Raw genomic sequence first — 13658 nt, forward strand, 5'->3', positions numbered from 1 at the left:
CAACCACAATTGTACTTGGATAAGAAGATTAAATGATTCGTTTTCAACATAAATAATGTGCAATATCATTTCACATTCATGTATACACCAGACCTGTATCATCAAATGCCAGAACACACAGTACAATTTCTCTCGTTCACATATATGTCTTCTACACTGTACTTGTCCTGACTTTATATTTTAAAAGGGATGGCTAGTAACTGATCAGTGGGAATCAGTAGGAATGCTGGGGGATGATTGTTCCAATTCTTGTGGGATTCATTTAAGAGTACATTATACATCTATTGTTGTGTGAAAATTCTTTGCTTCAGAACGGTCTCATATTCAAGTAATGTGCAGTTTAATGCCCCGACACTGTACAGGCATGCTAACCTGGAAACATTAAACTGCACATTACTTGAATATGAGACCATTCTGAGGCAAATAATTTTCACACAACAATAGATATGTACTCTTAAATGAATCCCACAAGGATTGGAATAATCATCCCCCGGCATTCCAACTGATTCCCACTGATCAGTTACTAGCCATCCCCTTTAAGTTCATTTCGATGTTTTTGTGTAATATGGTCTACAAAAATAGGAAGTACGTGTATTTTGAAAACCATTCGAGGCCAGAAACCAGCATTAATACCATCTCCGTCTGAGTACCAGCATTTATGATTTATACGTTTTAAACACGAGATATAGTAATCATATAGGTTTTATGGAAATTAATTTCAAGGCTGAGAGGTTTTTGTGTCTGTCGACTCCGGTTTATGTTTCTGATCTTGTAACCGAAGTGAATGATATTGAGGAAAGAATATGTCATGCCCTCTAGGTTTTGAACTTTTTTACGTGTTTGACCCAATTTAAGTGCGAGGTCACTTTCTCTCATTTTAGATGGAAATTATATGTAAAGACATTGGAGCACTTAAGTGTAAGATATGATTAGATTGTTCCTCAGATTTTGCTGGGCTCACAGTGAAGAAGGCGTTTAATTTGCTCAACTAATCAATGATTTATTGAGATAATTTTCATTGTGCTTTATTTCTTCACAAAACGGTATGTAAATTTTTCAAGTGGTCGTTGATGTAACTGTGAACTACCATAGGTATGTGTATGGTGCCTGCAGGAGTACGATGAACTGCAGTCATCGTGAAAGGTTTACTCTTGATTTAGATATTATAGGCCTACATTATTACCTACCGCTTTATGTCGATTGGTGTGCAGAGAACGCAAGTGGTTATAGGGAACGGAATATAGCTTGCGATAGCATTCAGTTAGAACATCTCAATTTAGTGTGAGAAATGTTGGCATCCTAGCGCGAGGACGGTACATGGGATGCATATACAGTGTTACATCCCATGCCATTATGGCTGTAGGTAATTATACAAATGTTGTACATTACATAGGGCATTAGTAAATAAAATATATATACAAACGATGGTAATTTTTGAACAGTCTGAAACATACAATACGAGGCGAAGCCATGTACGTTTTGGATTGCTCCGAAGTTACACAGGGCGGATGATTCTCACTAAAGCCCGAATAAGTAATGTGCATCATTTGTTTTGTTTTGTTTTTAACGAAATGATGACGTGGATCCTTATCATTGGTCGCAACTCAATTATATCTATGCATTATGCTGTACATAAACAGACCTAACATGAGAAATTGCGGACTTAGTTTCGGCCGATAATTTTAAAATGCCCGTTTATGGTCCGTATTCGATACTTGTGGGCCAATCAACTTTGGTGGACTTCTCAAGGCTCTTGCAGATTACGGCAAGTCAACTGAAGAACAAAGTCACGTATTTGATCAATGATGTCCCTGAGCGGTCGTTACAATAAGTGCCGGTCATCAGTATAAAAACTAATGCCCGCTTGGCATGTTAACTAGACAGAATGAAAAACTGGTCACGTGATTGCGCGCAGCCAGTCATTAGGATCATCCATATTGCCATGTTATACAACCCGCCATATACGATTACTGCTGTCTTACACATCAGGGACGGTATTTACAGTAAGAATTACCCACACAAGGTATCTTTGGTGTTTGGACTGTTTCGAAGGTACCAAGTTTTGGTAATTATGCTACTGCCGGAACAAAATAATGTGTGTTATTTGTCATTTTGTTTTATAAAATGCTGAAGCAAATCTATGTCGATTGATAAAATTCCATTTTTCGCGAGCAAACGAAACGATGAAATCTCGCCCGGTCACTATGCATGTCGACACAAGAGTCCTAATCATCCGCCATTGCACCGACTGGTCATGGGCAAAACCAAGTGCTTGGCAAATTAGGTGTCTGGTCACGTGTACGTTGTTAACCAATCATTTGATTAGGATCTGCTTCATCATTTTCATGATAACTAGAATCATTCTGAACGCCAAGTTACTGCTGTTGCAACAATAGTAGGCCCATGCACTTGTGATTACCACGGCACTACACCAGTACTTCACGTATATCACTGGAACATATTATTATTACAGTGATAAACATGATAAAGGTGTTTCATATTGATGTACTGAAGAATTGTGTGGTTTTCACATCTCAAGATACACATTATATTCATGTTGAGTGTATCAGTATAATGTGTACGAAAGGTAAACGAAGTGAAGGGATTAACTGTTTTAGTCGTCACTAACTTGACTCGCGTTAATTTGTAGTCTAGTTCTCTGTCTGTGTGAGTGCATAACTTTGTACGTTGATGTTCGTCGTAGCGAATGTGTCTCCTTTCTTTAGAACCTCCGTGCTTCCAGTTCAAAGATGATTCTGTCTATTTTGTAATATTGTTCCTTCACGATTTATTATTTTCCCCAGCTATAGGTTTACTTTTGGTCTCAATTGTTTGTACATTCCAACTCTGTCCTCTACAACAGCTGATTGTAAATATTCTATCCAGTTCTTTTTTTTTTCTTTCCATCCGATTGTACTGTTCAATTTTGATGGTTGTACATGTATGAGTTTCAAGCAGTACCATACTTGGGTTTGTTTGTTTTTTTCTCTCTCTCATTTCTCAAAATGCCGAATCACTCATGGTGGTATTGTACTAAAATGAACTGAAAATATCGAAAAACCTAAATATTCTTGTCCGGTGTGGTATTATTTCATGTTTGCATGATTTCACATACTTCATACAACATATCCGTCATACTTGCCATTTGAACTATAACAACTTTTCAATCGCAGACACCAGTCTTACCAGTGTATGTACCCTCTCTCAAACGACAAATACAGTTTTAGGGGGAAAATGAAATTGTTCGTAGGTGTATGGTAGTGTTATGTCATATTCTACTAAAAAATGGTTATTGTACGAAGTCCCAGCGCATTAAGTTTTTATAATAATACTACATAATACTTCTATAACCACATGTGCCATTCTCCACTCTGATTAAATGCTCAAGGCGCTTTACATCAAAGCAAAATGACTGAAAATACATACACAGTAATAGAAGAAGATGAAAAAGGAAAAGAAGACATGACAGTCTGTCTTCAACATGCACTGCTAAACAAATTATTTTAGATTACTCCGAAAAGACGTTATGGAGCTCGAGTCTTTCAGCTCACGAGGAAGTGAATTCCACAGTGTTGGTCCAGCGTGAGCGGAAGCTCGTTCCCCCCCCCCCCCCCAAGATTTCCTAGAAAACGGAATGTGTAAAAGACCAGAAGTTGAAGATCGAAGAGTTCGTGTGGTTTGGTATTGACGAAGCAAACAAACATTGTAATCAGGAGCTGTTCCTTCAATAATGTGATAAACCGGAAGTATCTTAAACCTTTGATAATAGGCCTGTATCAATATCATACTCAAGAAGCGAATTGATTTGTCATTATAATGCATCACACGGCATTACAGAGGGTAATTACACAACGATGCTGTGGTATGTGTGTGTGTGTGCGTAGCGATGTAATGGACATAATTATTGTAAAGCTTTTACGTGCATGTGTATATATCATATTGAAGAGTATAAAGGAACGGTAGGCGTAGATAGATTTTAACAGACTTATTTTATTGGCCGAGCTTTCAGTCAGTTTGGTGGACCTTTATAATTAATTAGGGCTATATTAAAAAAAAAAAAAAAACCGAAAGAAAAGTTCCTTACAGCAGCACTGCTTCAAAGGGGAAGTTTACCTTGATAATGCGTGGATTTATTGATTACAGCAATATTAGTAGAACACTGCAGCCTGGTTTGGAGAAAATCGGTCGATTAGTTCAAAAGTTATACGCAATTTTAAAGTTTCGGTATCGGCATCGCCAGATGGAGAGAAGACTATCGGTATACCACTGTTCGTGGGGTCACTGGAGAACAGCCAAGAAAATGTACAGAGAATTGAACATCCATTTTCTGGCATAATGAAAGAGCATTTCACGCATATTTTTCAGAAAGCGGGGGGCAGGGGAGATAATATTACCCTTAACATGTGTCAGTAACAAGGGAATGTGTGAGCCTACTTTTCATTACCCCCCCCCCCCCCCGAGAATTTATTTTTGAGGAACTTGATTGTTTCAATTTTCATTACATCGCCCTACAGTGACTGCTGAAGTCTTCTCATCTAGCGTTGACGGCACTAAAAAAAAAAAAAAAAAAAAAAAAAAATCTAAACCTTTGAACGGATTGTCCGATTCTCCTAATGTTTCACTGATCTTTTCTACTATTTACTGCATTCACCCAATTCGCGTAAATTTCGGTAAACTTCCCCTGTAAAACGATAGTTGCGGGCAGAGGAATTGCGGTAAGTGCATAGTATTACATGTAATAAACGTATCGTGCGAGGACGCGTGATACATAATATTTTAGAAGAGACAGTAAGTCTTAGTGTAATGCTCTAATAATGCAGCAAAGTATAAGGACCTTGGAAAAGTGCCAGGGTATTCATGGATGCGCGTTTGGGGTATTCATGGATGCACGTTTGGTGCGTTCCTTGTGGTACGCAAGTGGGGAACTGACTATATCCATTATATTTATGATGTGAAATAGGCTAACTTGGTAGTCACTAAACAGCTTACCAGATTGCAAAGAATTCAAATTCTGTTTTACACAAAGAGGCACTTTATTTATTGATGTCGATGTGAATGCAGCAAACAAACGTCCAAAACATCGAAAACTTCTCAGAAGGGTGACACGACATGCTCCTGCGACAATAAATTTGCTCCGGTCGTATTATCTCCAAGGACTTACGGGGTTAGGGTTGGGGTTGTGAGGGGTTTTAGGTTTAGTATGATGTGAGGATTCGGATTAGGGTTAGGGTTATGTGTGGGTAGTATTTTTGTTTGGTTTAGCGTGGAGACGTTTCATGGGAGCAACTGTTGCAAGAGCAAATGTCATGGAACCCTCAGAAGATTGGTGTTGCGTTGACTATAGTCTCCTTGCAGGGCTACTATAATTATAAAACGTCTCTCGACACGCTAGCACAGTCTCATCTGGTGCATTTCTTTGTAGAAAGGCAGGCAGTACTCCACACACTCTTTGATATCATCAGTTAAGTCGTTGTCACGTGGGACCGGTCCTGATGAGAAGAATTGTGAGCTCTCGAACGCCGTTTGGCAAAACATGTTGATGAACTCGAAGCTCCTGATCGGGCTAAACGCGTTTTGCCACTCGTCCGTCGCCGCAGGGTCGGGGCTCCAACTCAAAAGTCTCTCGCTGTAAGGGATGCCCAAAGCGTCGCAAAATTTCGGCAAGACAACGGCTGGGTTCGACAAGAGATCGTCGCTGTCTAAGATTACCAAATATGGATCCAAGTTCTCCCTGACATAAACTGTAAGCTCGTACAACTCCTTGTACCAGAGTCCCGGTGGATTGTACCATGGCGGAACGTCCTTTAGCAGATGGAATTCCTCGCGAGAATTAGCAGCCCCATTCGTCTTCTTGGCACCTCCTCGGTTACTCTCGTACTCTGCGAGCAGAACTTTGCGCCGTGAGCGAAACATCTTGGCCGGATGGCGAATTAGGAAGGCATGCCTGTATTGGGCGGTTCGGTCGGGGAGGAAGTCGTAGCGATCAACGATTGAGTGTCCAAAATCCTTGCAGAAAACGAAACTCTTTGAACTATTGGGGTTCTCTAGAAGTCGCTTAATATGGCGAAATCTAGAGAAAGAAAGATGAACAAAAAATAAGAAAGGGTTGATCCAGCAATAGATAAGCTTTAAAGTCGTGCTCAATTTGACCTCAGGAAAGTGATTTTCCAAGAAGAATAGATAAAGACTAAGGACAACAAAATAGGTACTAAATTAAGTTAAATTGTCCTTTGAACACGTTAAAGAAATAAGTGATAGGCCTACTGTTCAAAAACACACATGCAAATTTTGGAGTAATGACAATGAATGATGTCACCACCTTACAACTCTTGTGAGGTTTGTAAAATGGATGTCGCGGACGTTGCAGCTGTATAGCTCACTATAATAACCATCCGAATTCACAGTGCTGTTGTATGTGGGTTATTCCAGCACCGCAATACATACAAAGATGCGAACTGTTACCTTTTTGGCAATATTTTGTACTGCTTTGATGCCAAAAGTCCTGCAGAATTCATAAAAAAAAGTGAATACTGTTTTTACCCAAATTGTATTACTATACATGTATGGACAGATGAAAATAGAGTTTCCACTTAAATGCGTCTTCTCAAACCACGTAGGCCTATACATAATACTCCATGCTGCTTGAAAGGTTGGCATCCCTGAAAAGTTGTTTGATGTAGAACAAGACATCATTTTGTTTTAACTAAATAGAAGTTTTGTGAAAATGTGTATGGATACAGGCCAATGGGAAACTTAATTGTGAAGCTATAATCGATGGCATTAGCACTTCATCATGGCAAACAGCGTGGCGTGACAACTTGGAAGTTTCACAGCTTATAAAATACCTCAATATTATGTATACTGCATGTCTGATTTGAATGAAACTTTCTGCACTTTACTTGTTTGAGGTCCTTAGTTGGATTTCAACATCAAGTGTCACTTCGCTTTGAAAGTGTGGTAAGAATTTGTGTGAACGCTGTATTTGTGACTTGTCAAACTTGGGGTAATTGCCATGACTCCTAGTTCAGAACGAGGTAGAAACCAAGAAGGTACCTATAGGGGCGCCTTTGGTTCAACTCCTCGTTGCCTTTTTGCCTTCTCGGCGTATATAAGCGCCTTGGAGAATTTCAAGACGTTATATGATACTACAGTGCACTCCCGTTGTAATGAACACAGTTACATGTATAACGAAATTCTTTTTACCACATACAGTTAGTAGTAAATATTCAGGTCCCAAATTGTCACCTATACATCTTCCTTAATATTGTTCGGCTAGCTATAGCCCCCCTCCCCCTAACCAAAGTTAAGTTCGATTTAACGAATGAAAACTGCCGGTCCCGAGGACCTCGTTATAACGAGAGTCGCCTTATATTCTGTCAACACTTTAATCTTAGGGGCCACGGAACGGGGGGGGGGGGGGGGGGGGGGAAACTGGGATTTTGCGCCCCCCCTACACACACACACACACACACACTCTATTTGGCTCGTCAACTCCCCCCCCCCAAAAAAAAAAACCAATGATATCAGGGCCTAACGGCCAAAAACACGGAAAAAAAAAATCACAAGCCCCTGCATTTCCAAAGGTTCCGATATCAGATTCTCCCAGTTTAAGGAGGGGGGGGGGGGGGAAGTACCATTAAAACTTGTCACCCCCCCCCCCCGGTCCTGCTGAGCCTGTGACGTACGCCAAATTGTGTGAATCGTTCCATGGCTTGCTCTTTTTCATTTTTTTTCCCGAAAAAAAAATCATTACACTTACAGGCTTATCCTGGATTTTGAAATCCTCTCTTTACAGTAGTAGCCATTTTAAAAATGTAGAGAAGAATTATAAGACAATTAGAAAACGTCAGTACAGTCTTCTTTTAACTTTATTGTTAATTCGGCTAGCTATAACCAAAGTTCGATTTAACGAATGAAAACTGTCGGTCCCGAGGACCTCGTTATAACGAGAGTCGCCTTATATTCCGACAACACTATAATCTCCGGACCACGGAACGGGGGGGGGGGGGGGGGAGAGGGGTGGGACTGGGGCTGGGATGTTGCCCTCCCCCCCCCCCCCCCATACACACACACTCTATTGGCTCGTCACTATAGTCGTCATGCAGCAACATTAATGATATGCAGGGCTAATGGCCAAAAACATCACGGAAAAAAAATCACAACCCCCCTGCATTTCCAAAGGTTCCGACATGAGATTCTTCCAGTTTTTTTTTTTTTTTTTTTCAGCGAGCAAGTGCTTCTGTGCTTCCAGTGCCCTGGTTATGACCCACCATTTCCATCTCCTCTCCTCTCCTCCTCCCCCCCCCCCCCCCCCCCTTGTCCACCTCGGACTTACTACCTTCTTCACTACTATATCTTTCTATCCTCTCATCAATTTTTTCCTTACAAGAGAGCCGCCATGTGTTTGTTAATGTGCGTCCGTATGTGTGCATGTATGTGTGTATTACTCTGTCTGTCTTTTTTTTTTTGCTACCGCTTAGGGAAAATTGTTGTTGTTGTTTTTTGCAATTATTTATTTTTCTCTATGAGGGGACTGCATTCTAATACTATAACAAGCTCTGCTTTTTAGCAGGCCTCTCCATTTCCAGCAATATTTTGTATGCATTTACCACAGTGACGTAACTGTTAGTTGTATCTCTGTTGATAATTTGCCTGTATCTCTTTTACAATGTTATTCTGTTCATCGCATTGTGGTACTGATTTCATGACGTCTGTGTATATGAGCTATTCTTTGTATTTTTTATTATTTGTTTGTTGGAAGTGAAATAAATCAACTTGAACTTGAACTTGAAGAGCCTCCTCAACTCACGATTCTTTTGCAGCAATGCATTGTATAAACAAAGACGTGCTGATTTTTCAAAGGATTTTTTCTTGATGTCCTTGCTTTTATAGTCCGTCTTCCTCCAGTTGTAGATGATTTCATATTCTTCAAAATTCTGCTATGTCCTCTTCCTCCTCTTTCAGCATCACGTGCAGTCTCTCTTTCTTCGCCTTTTGGGTAGCTGCTTCGCTGCTTTCTTCTCTTCTTTTTCTTCATCTCTTCTTCTTCTTCGAAAATTACAGCTAAAATTACTTCCCGTTCTTATGCCGATGTTACTACGCTCAGAAAGACCTTGTTACGCTCATCCCGCTGCGTTTACGCCGTCATTACGCTCTCCTCGCTGCGTTTACGCTGTCACTACGCTCTCCCCGCTTGCCGTACGATTAAAAATATGTCAATTTTTGATCGGGGAGATCGGGGAGAAATTTTGAGGGGGGGTTACCATTGACCCGATCTGAAAAACTGCCCGCTCCCCCCCCCCACACGCTGCTGACGATGCTTCCGATCCCCGTACGTCCCGATCTGGATCGGGACTCTGCATCTCTTAACTCTATGGTCTCAGCACACTAACCTCAGCATGTTAGTACAAACTCGTCCACCACTGCAGTCCTCTGAACACATCGTCTCGGCCGCCTGCTGCAACAACTCGTCACTCGGTTCATCATCGATTTCATCAACAGCCCCATCTTTCACAACAGCTCCATCGTGCAAAGCTCGGACACTGCGGGTTTCCACGATACGCTGAGCTATCGCACAGAACGTGTACGGCTCAAAAAACACGAGCGATTCGGGAACAGCTGCGCTCAAGCACTTGGTCAATATTGTCGACGTTGACTGAGGCGTAGTCCACAACATGACCCGGGGTTGACTGCTGGGCGGCGTACAATATGCGGACTTCGAAAAACAATGGCGGTCGGCCTCCATTACCGTGTAACACTCACGTATACTTAGCTGTTAAATCACGTTAAATCTGGGACAAACACCAGAGCTGAAAAACAGCAAATTATTGGCAGTCGAGGGTATAGCTCTCGTGGATCAGCAAATAGCTATTCAAATTGATCTGTCACCTGTATTCTGACACCTCATGCTGTGCATGGAGCCGGGATTTGCATGTACAAACGCCGAGAAATGTAGAAACGTTCAATTTTGGCGGGAAATGTAGGCTACAAACGCTGCTGGGAAATGTATTATGTACAAACATAATATGCGGCTTCAACGGTATTACGCACCGACATGGTGGATGAACTCGATCTGTGTCTACGATCAAAATTGATCATGTATTATACCAGGGTCCCGTTTTATCAAAAGATCAAGTCGATTTTAAGTTTCCTTACCACACAGGCTGCCATAGATCAGGGAGCTAGGTGTTAGGGCCTACAGTTGAAATTAATCAACTACATAATCAAATTTAACTCTTCATAAAACAGGGCCCTGTACAGTTTTCATTTTCTTGAAAACGCCCCACAACGGATTTTCATCAAACGTGGCAGAGGGGGCAAGTAGGATCCATTTGATAATAGAATCCCATTTTGTGAGAAAAGGGCACCAAGTCCGGGGGGGGGGGGGTGGGGCAAAGGCCCCATATTCAAGAGATTGTGTTAAAGGGGGAAAAAACTCCATAGAACCAGAAGTGATAGAACTAACGAAGTGCGATAGGCTCAAGTCTATGGCGGACGAGAGGATGCCTAAGTGGGATTAGAGCCTACATGGGGGGGGGGGGGGTGTAGGGTAATTGTCACATTTTTAGCTCCATCTTGTAAACTCTATGACAAATTTTTCAGCCAAAGCGGCAGTGTATCCCTAAGGTAATAATCCCATAAGGGGCACCAAGTTCATGGGGGGGGGGGCGAAGGCGTTTAAAAACAAGTTCCCCCTGTTAAAAAAGTTCCAATAAGATATCCCCTCATCCGCCAGAGCAGACTTAAAAAACTATACATTCGAATTCACTTTCTAATATAGCATTCCTATAACACTCCCCACCCCCCCCCCACCCCCGATCGTCCCCGGGCCGTGATCGCCGCCAGCGAATGTGCGAATATGTATCACATTGCAGAGGGTATATGCCATTTCTGTCTGATGACAGTCCTGACAGGCTAGATTATTAAGTAGGGCCATGTCTGTCCTGAAATCCATCACTCATCTATCAGGAATATTCCTTGATATGTGGCTAAGATTCTCCCAGATTTTTTTTTTCGATCTATCCTGTGTGGTACTCTCCTGTGGTACCATGGAAATGCTGTGTGGTACTGCCCTGTGGTAATGCTGTGTGGCAATGATCGACCTGTGGTACTGTCCTGTGGTACTGTCCCAAAATACCACAGGACAGTTCCTGTGGTACTGTTCTGTGGTACTAGTCCTGTGGTACTGCCCTGTGGTACGTCCCAAAATACCACAGGATTTCCTGTGGTACTGCCCTGTAGTACGTCCCAAAATACCACAGGAATTCCTGTGGTACTGTCCTGTGGTACTGTTCTGTGGTACCGGTCCTGTGGTACTTTCCTGTGGTACTGCCCTGTGGTACGTCCCAAAATACCACAGGAATTCCTGTGGTACTGTCCTGTGGTATGTCCCAAAATACCACAGGACAATTCCTGTGGTACTGTCCTGTGGTACTGTCCTGTGGTACTTTCCTGTGGTACTGTCCTGTGGTACCTTCCCGTGGTAATCACCACAGGAGTACCACAGGACTTTTTCGTAAGGGTCGTCCCCCGGGCCGTGATCGCCGCCTGCGAATGTGCGAATGTATCACATTGCAGAGGGTATATGCCATTTCTGTCTGATGACTGTCCTGACAGGCTAGGCATATTTCAGTGAGAACGAGACATGATATCTCGCTCGGTGAATTACATTCAGTGATTCCACGCTATATTTATTCTCTCAGCTGTTTCGCTCCAGAAGCGCTACAATAATGTTGTAGGTATATAATGTGCATTGGTACAACACAGCGTTGAGAGATGCCCTTTGACCAGTTCATGCTATCCAGGGAATCCACGATAATATAGTCTAGACTCATATCAGCTTTTCTTTTTTATCCAGTCTGACACAATTGAAAAGAAGTGAAGCGGTACGTTAACGGTATGACAATGCCCTAACAGCATTGAACAGTATGTGCATACTTCTCAATGATAGTACATTAGTTTTAATCATAATTGTGTTGGTTAGAGCCTCCGTGCATGTATACTGACAGAATAACAAGAAATATTTAAATGCAAGACCCAGAAAGACAATGTTGTGTTTTTTTTACTGGGTGACATCTGATTGAGGTTGAATTCGTGACTCCTGTGGGAAAATTCCTACCGGCGCATTCATACCCATTATACTTTACCACACTATTTGGTTGTACAGCTGCGACCTACAGGCCAAGAAGGCCGACAACTTGGGGAATAAAGTGCGATATCAAAGCAACATTATTATATCACTAGGTGTGATAGCAGCCTATTTCATCTTTTCACTTACAAAGTATACACATATATATATATATATATATATATATACATACATATATATATATATATCTTTATATATATATATATATATATATATATATATATATATATTGGGGTGATGCTTATGTTTTCACCGAATGCTTCGTCATCTTGGGAAGAATGATATAAATGTTTCAATGTATAATATTATGAGCATTTATACTCCGTTATGCTCAAAACCGCCATTTCGTATAAACAGACAATAAAGCTGACGAACACCAGAGGTCGAAAGCTTCTACCACGAGCCGGCACCGTGCGACATCTTCTCTCCTCATTATTGTCTCAATTATATATAAAAATCATATATATATATATATATATATATATATATATATATCCATAATATACATGTATACATACATAGCTACTTATTTAGATAACATGAGTACTCAATGTCCATTTCACAAGTCTCCCATTGACCTACACTTATAGGCCCTGCCTCTTTTTCTCATGTCTTCCCCTTGTAAATGATTCAACAAAATGTTTGAATAACCGCCTTGTAAATTCATCCATTTTCAGATGTTTTAGCTATACAGGCATGACGGGTATCATGTCCCTTTATAGTTTCAAATTGTTCCTGTTACCGTTTCATATTTGCGCAAAATAACACCCGAACGACGCTTTATACACTTCTAGTCTTCTTGGTACCTACAAGGGGATGGCTAGTAACCGATCAGTGGGAATCAGTGGGAATGCTGAGGTATGATTGTTCCAATCCTTGTGGGATTCATTTAAGAGTACATTATATATCTACTGTTGTGTGAAAATTATTTGCTTCAGAACGGTCTCATATTCAAGTAATGTGCAGATTAATGCCCCGTCACTGACCAGGGACGCTTACCTGGAAGCATTAAACTGCACATTACTTGAACACGAGACCATTCTGAAGCAAATAATTTTCACACAAGAATAGATATATATAATGTACTCTTAAATGAATCCCACAAGGATTGGAACAATCATCCCTCAGCATTCCCACTGATTCCCACTGATCAGTTACTAGCCATCCCCTTTAAATGTGCCTTCTAAAGTTCATTAAACGTTCTTATATTATCACGAGTGTTTCTTTTTCGTCTCTGACAATGTACGCTCGTGCGATATTAATCGCATATTAAGATATTACATTATTTGCTTTAAACCTTGATTAGGAAGTTCTACAATACTGTTAAATGATACCTTCCAATCTCTCACTCCCTCCCCCATAGCCTACATACATTATTTTCTTTGAAGCTTTGCCCCCCACCCCCCCCCCCCCCCCCCCACTCTCCAGGTTAGTCACAACCACGCTACACAATACATGTAGTAAATTTAATGTACACTACACAATAGTAAATTCAAGGTACACTATTGCT

The sequence above is a fragment of the Diadema antillarum genome, unplaced genomic scaffold (genome assembly GCF_040938485.1).
Source record: "Diadema antillarum isolate AM-2024a unplaced genomic scaffold, OU_Dant_1.0 seq00001894_RagTag, whole genome shotgun sequence".
In the NCBI taxonomy this organism is placed as follows: domain Eukaryota; kingdom Metazoa; phylum Echinodermata; class Echinoidea; order Diadematoida; family Diadematidae; genus Diadema; species Diadema antillarum.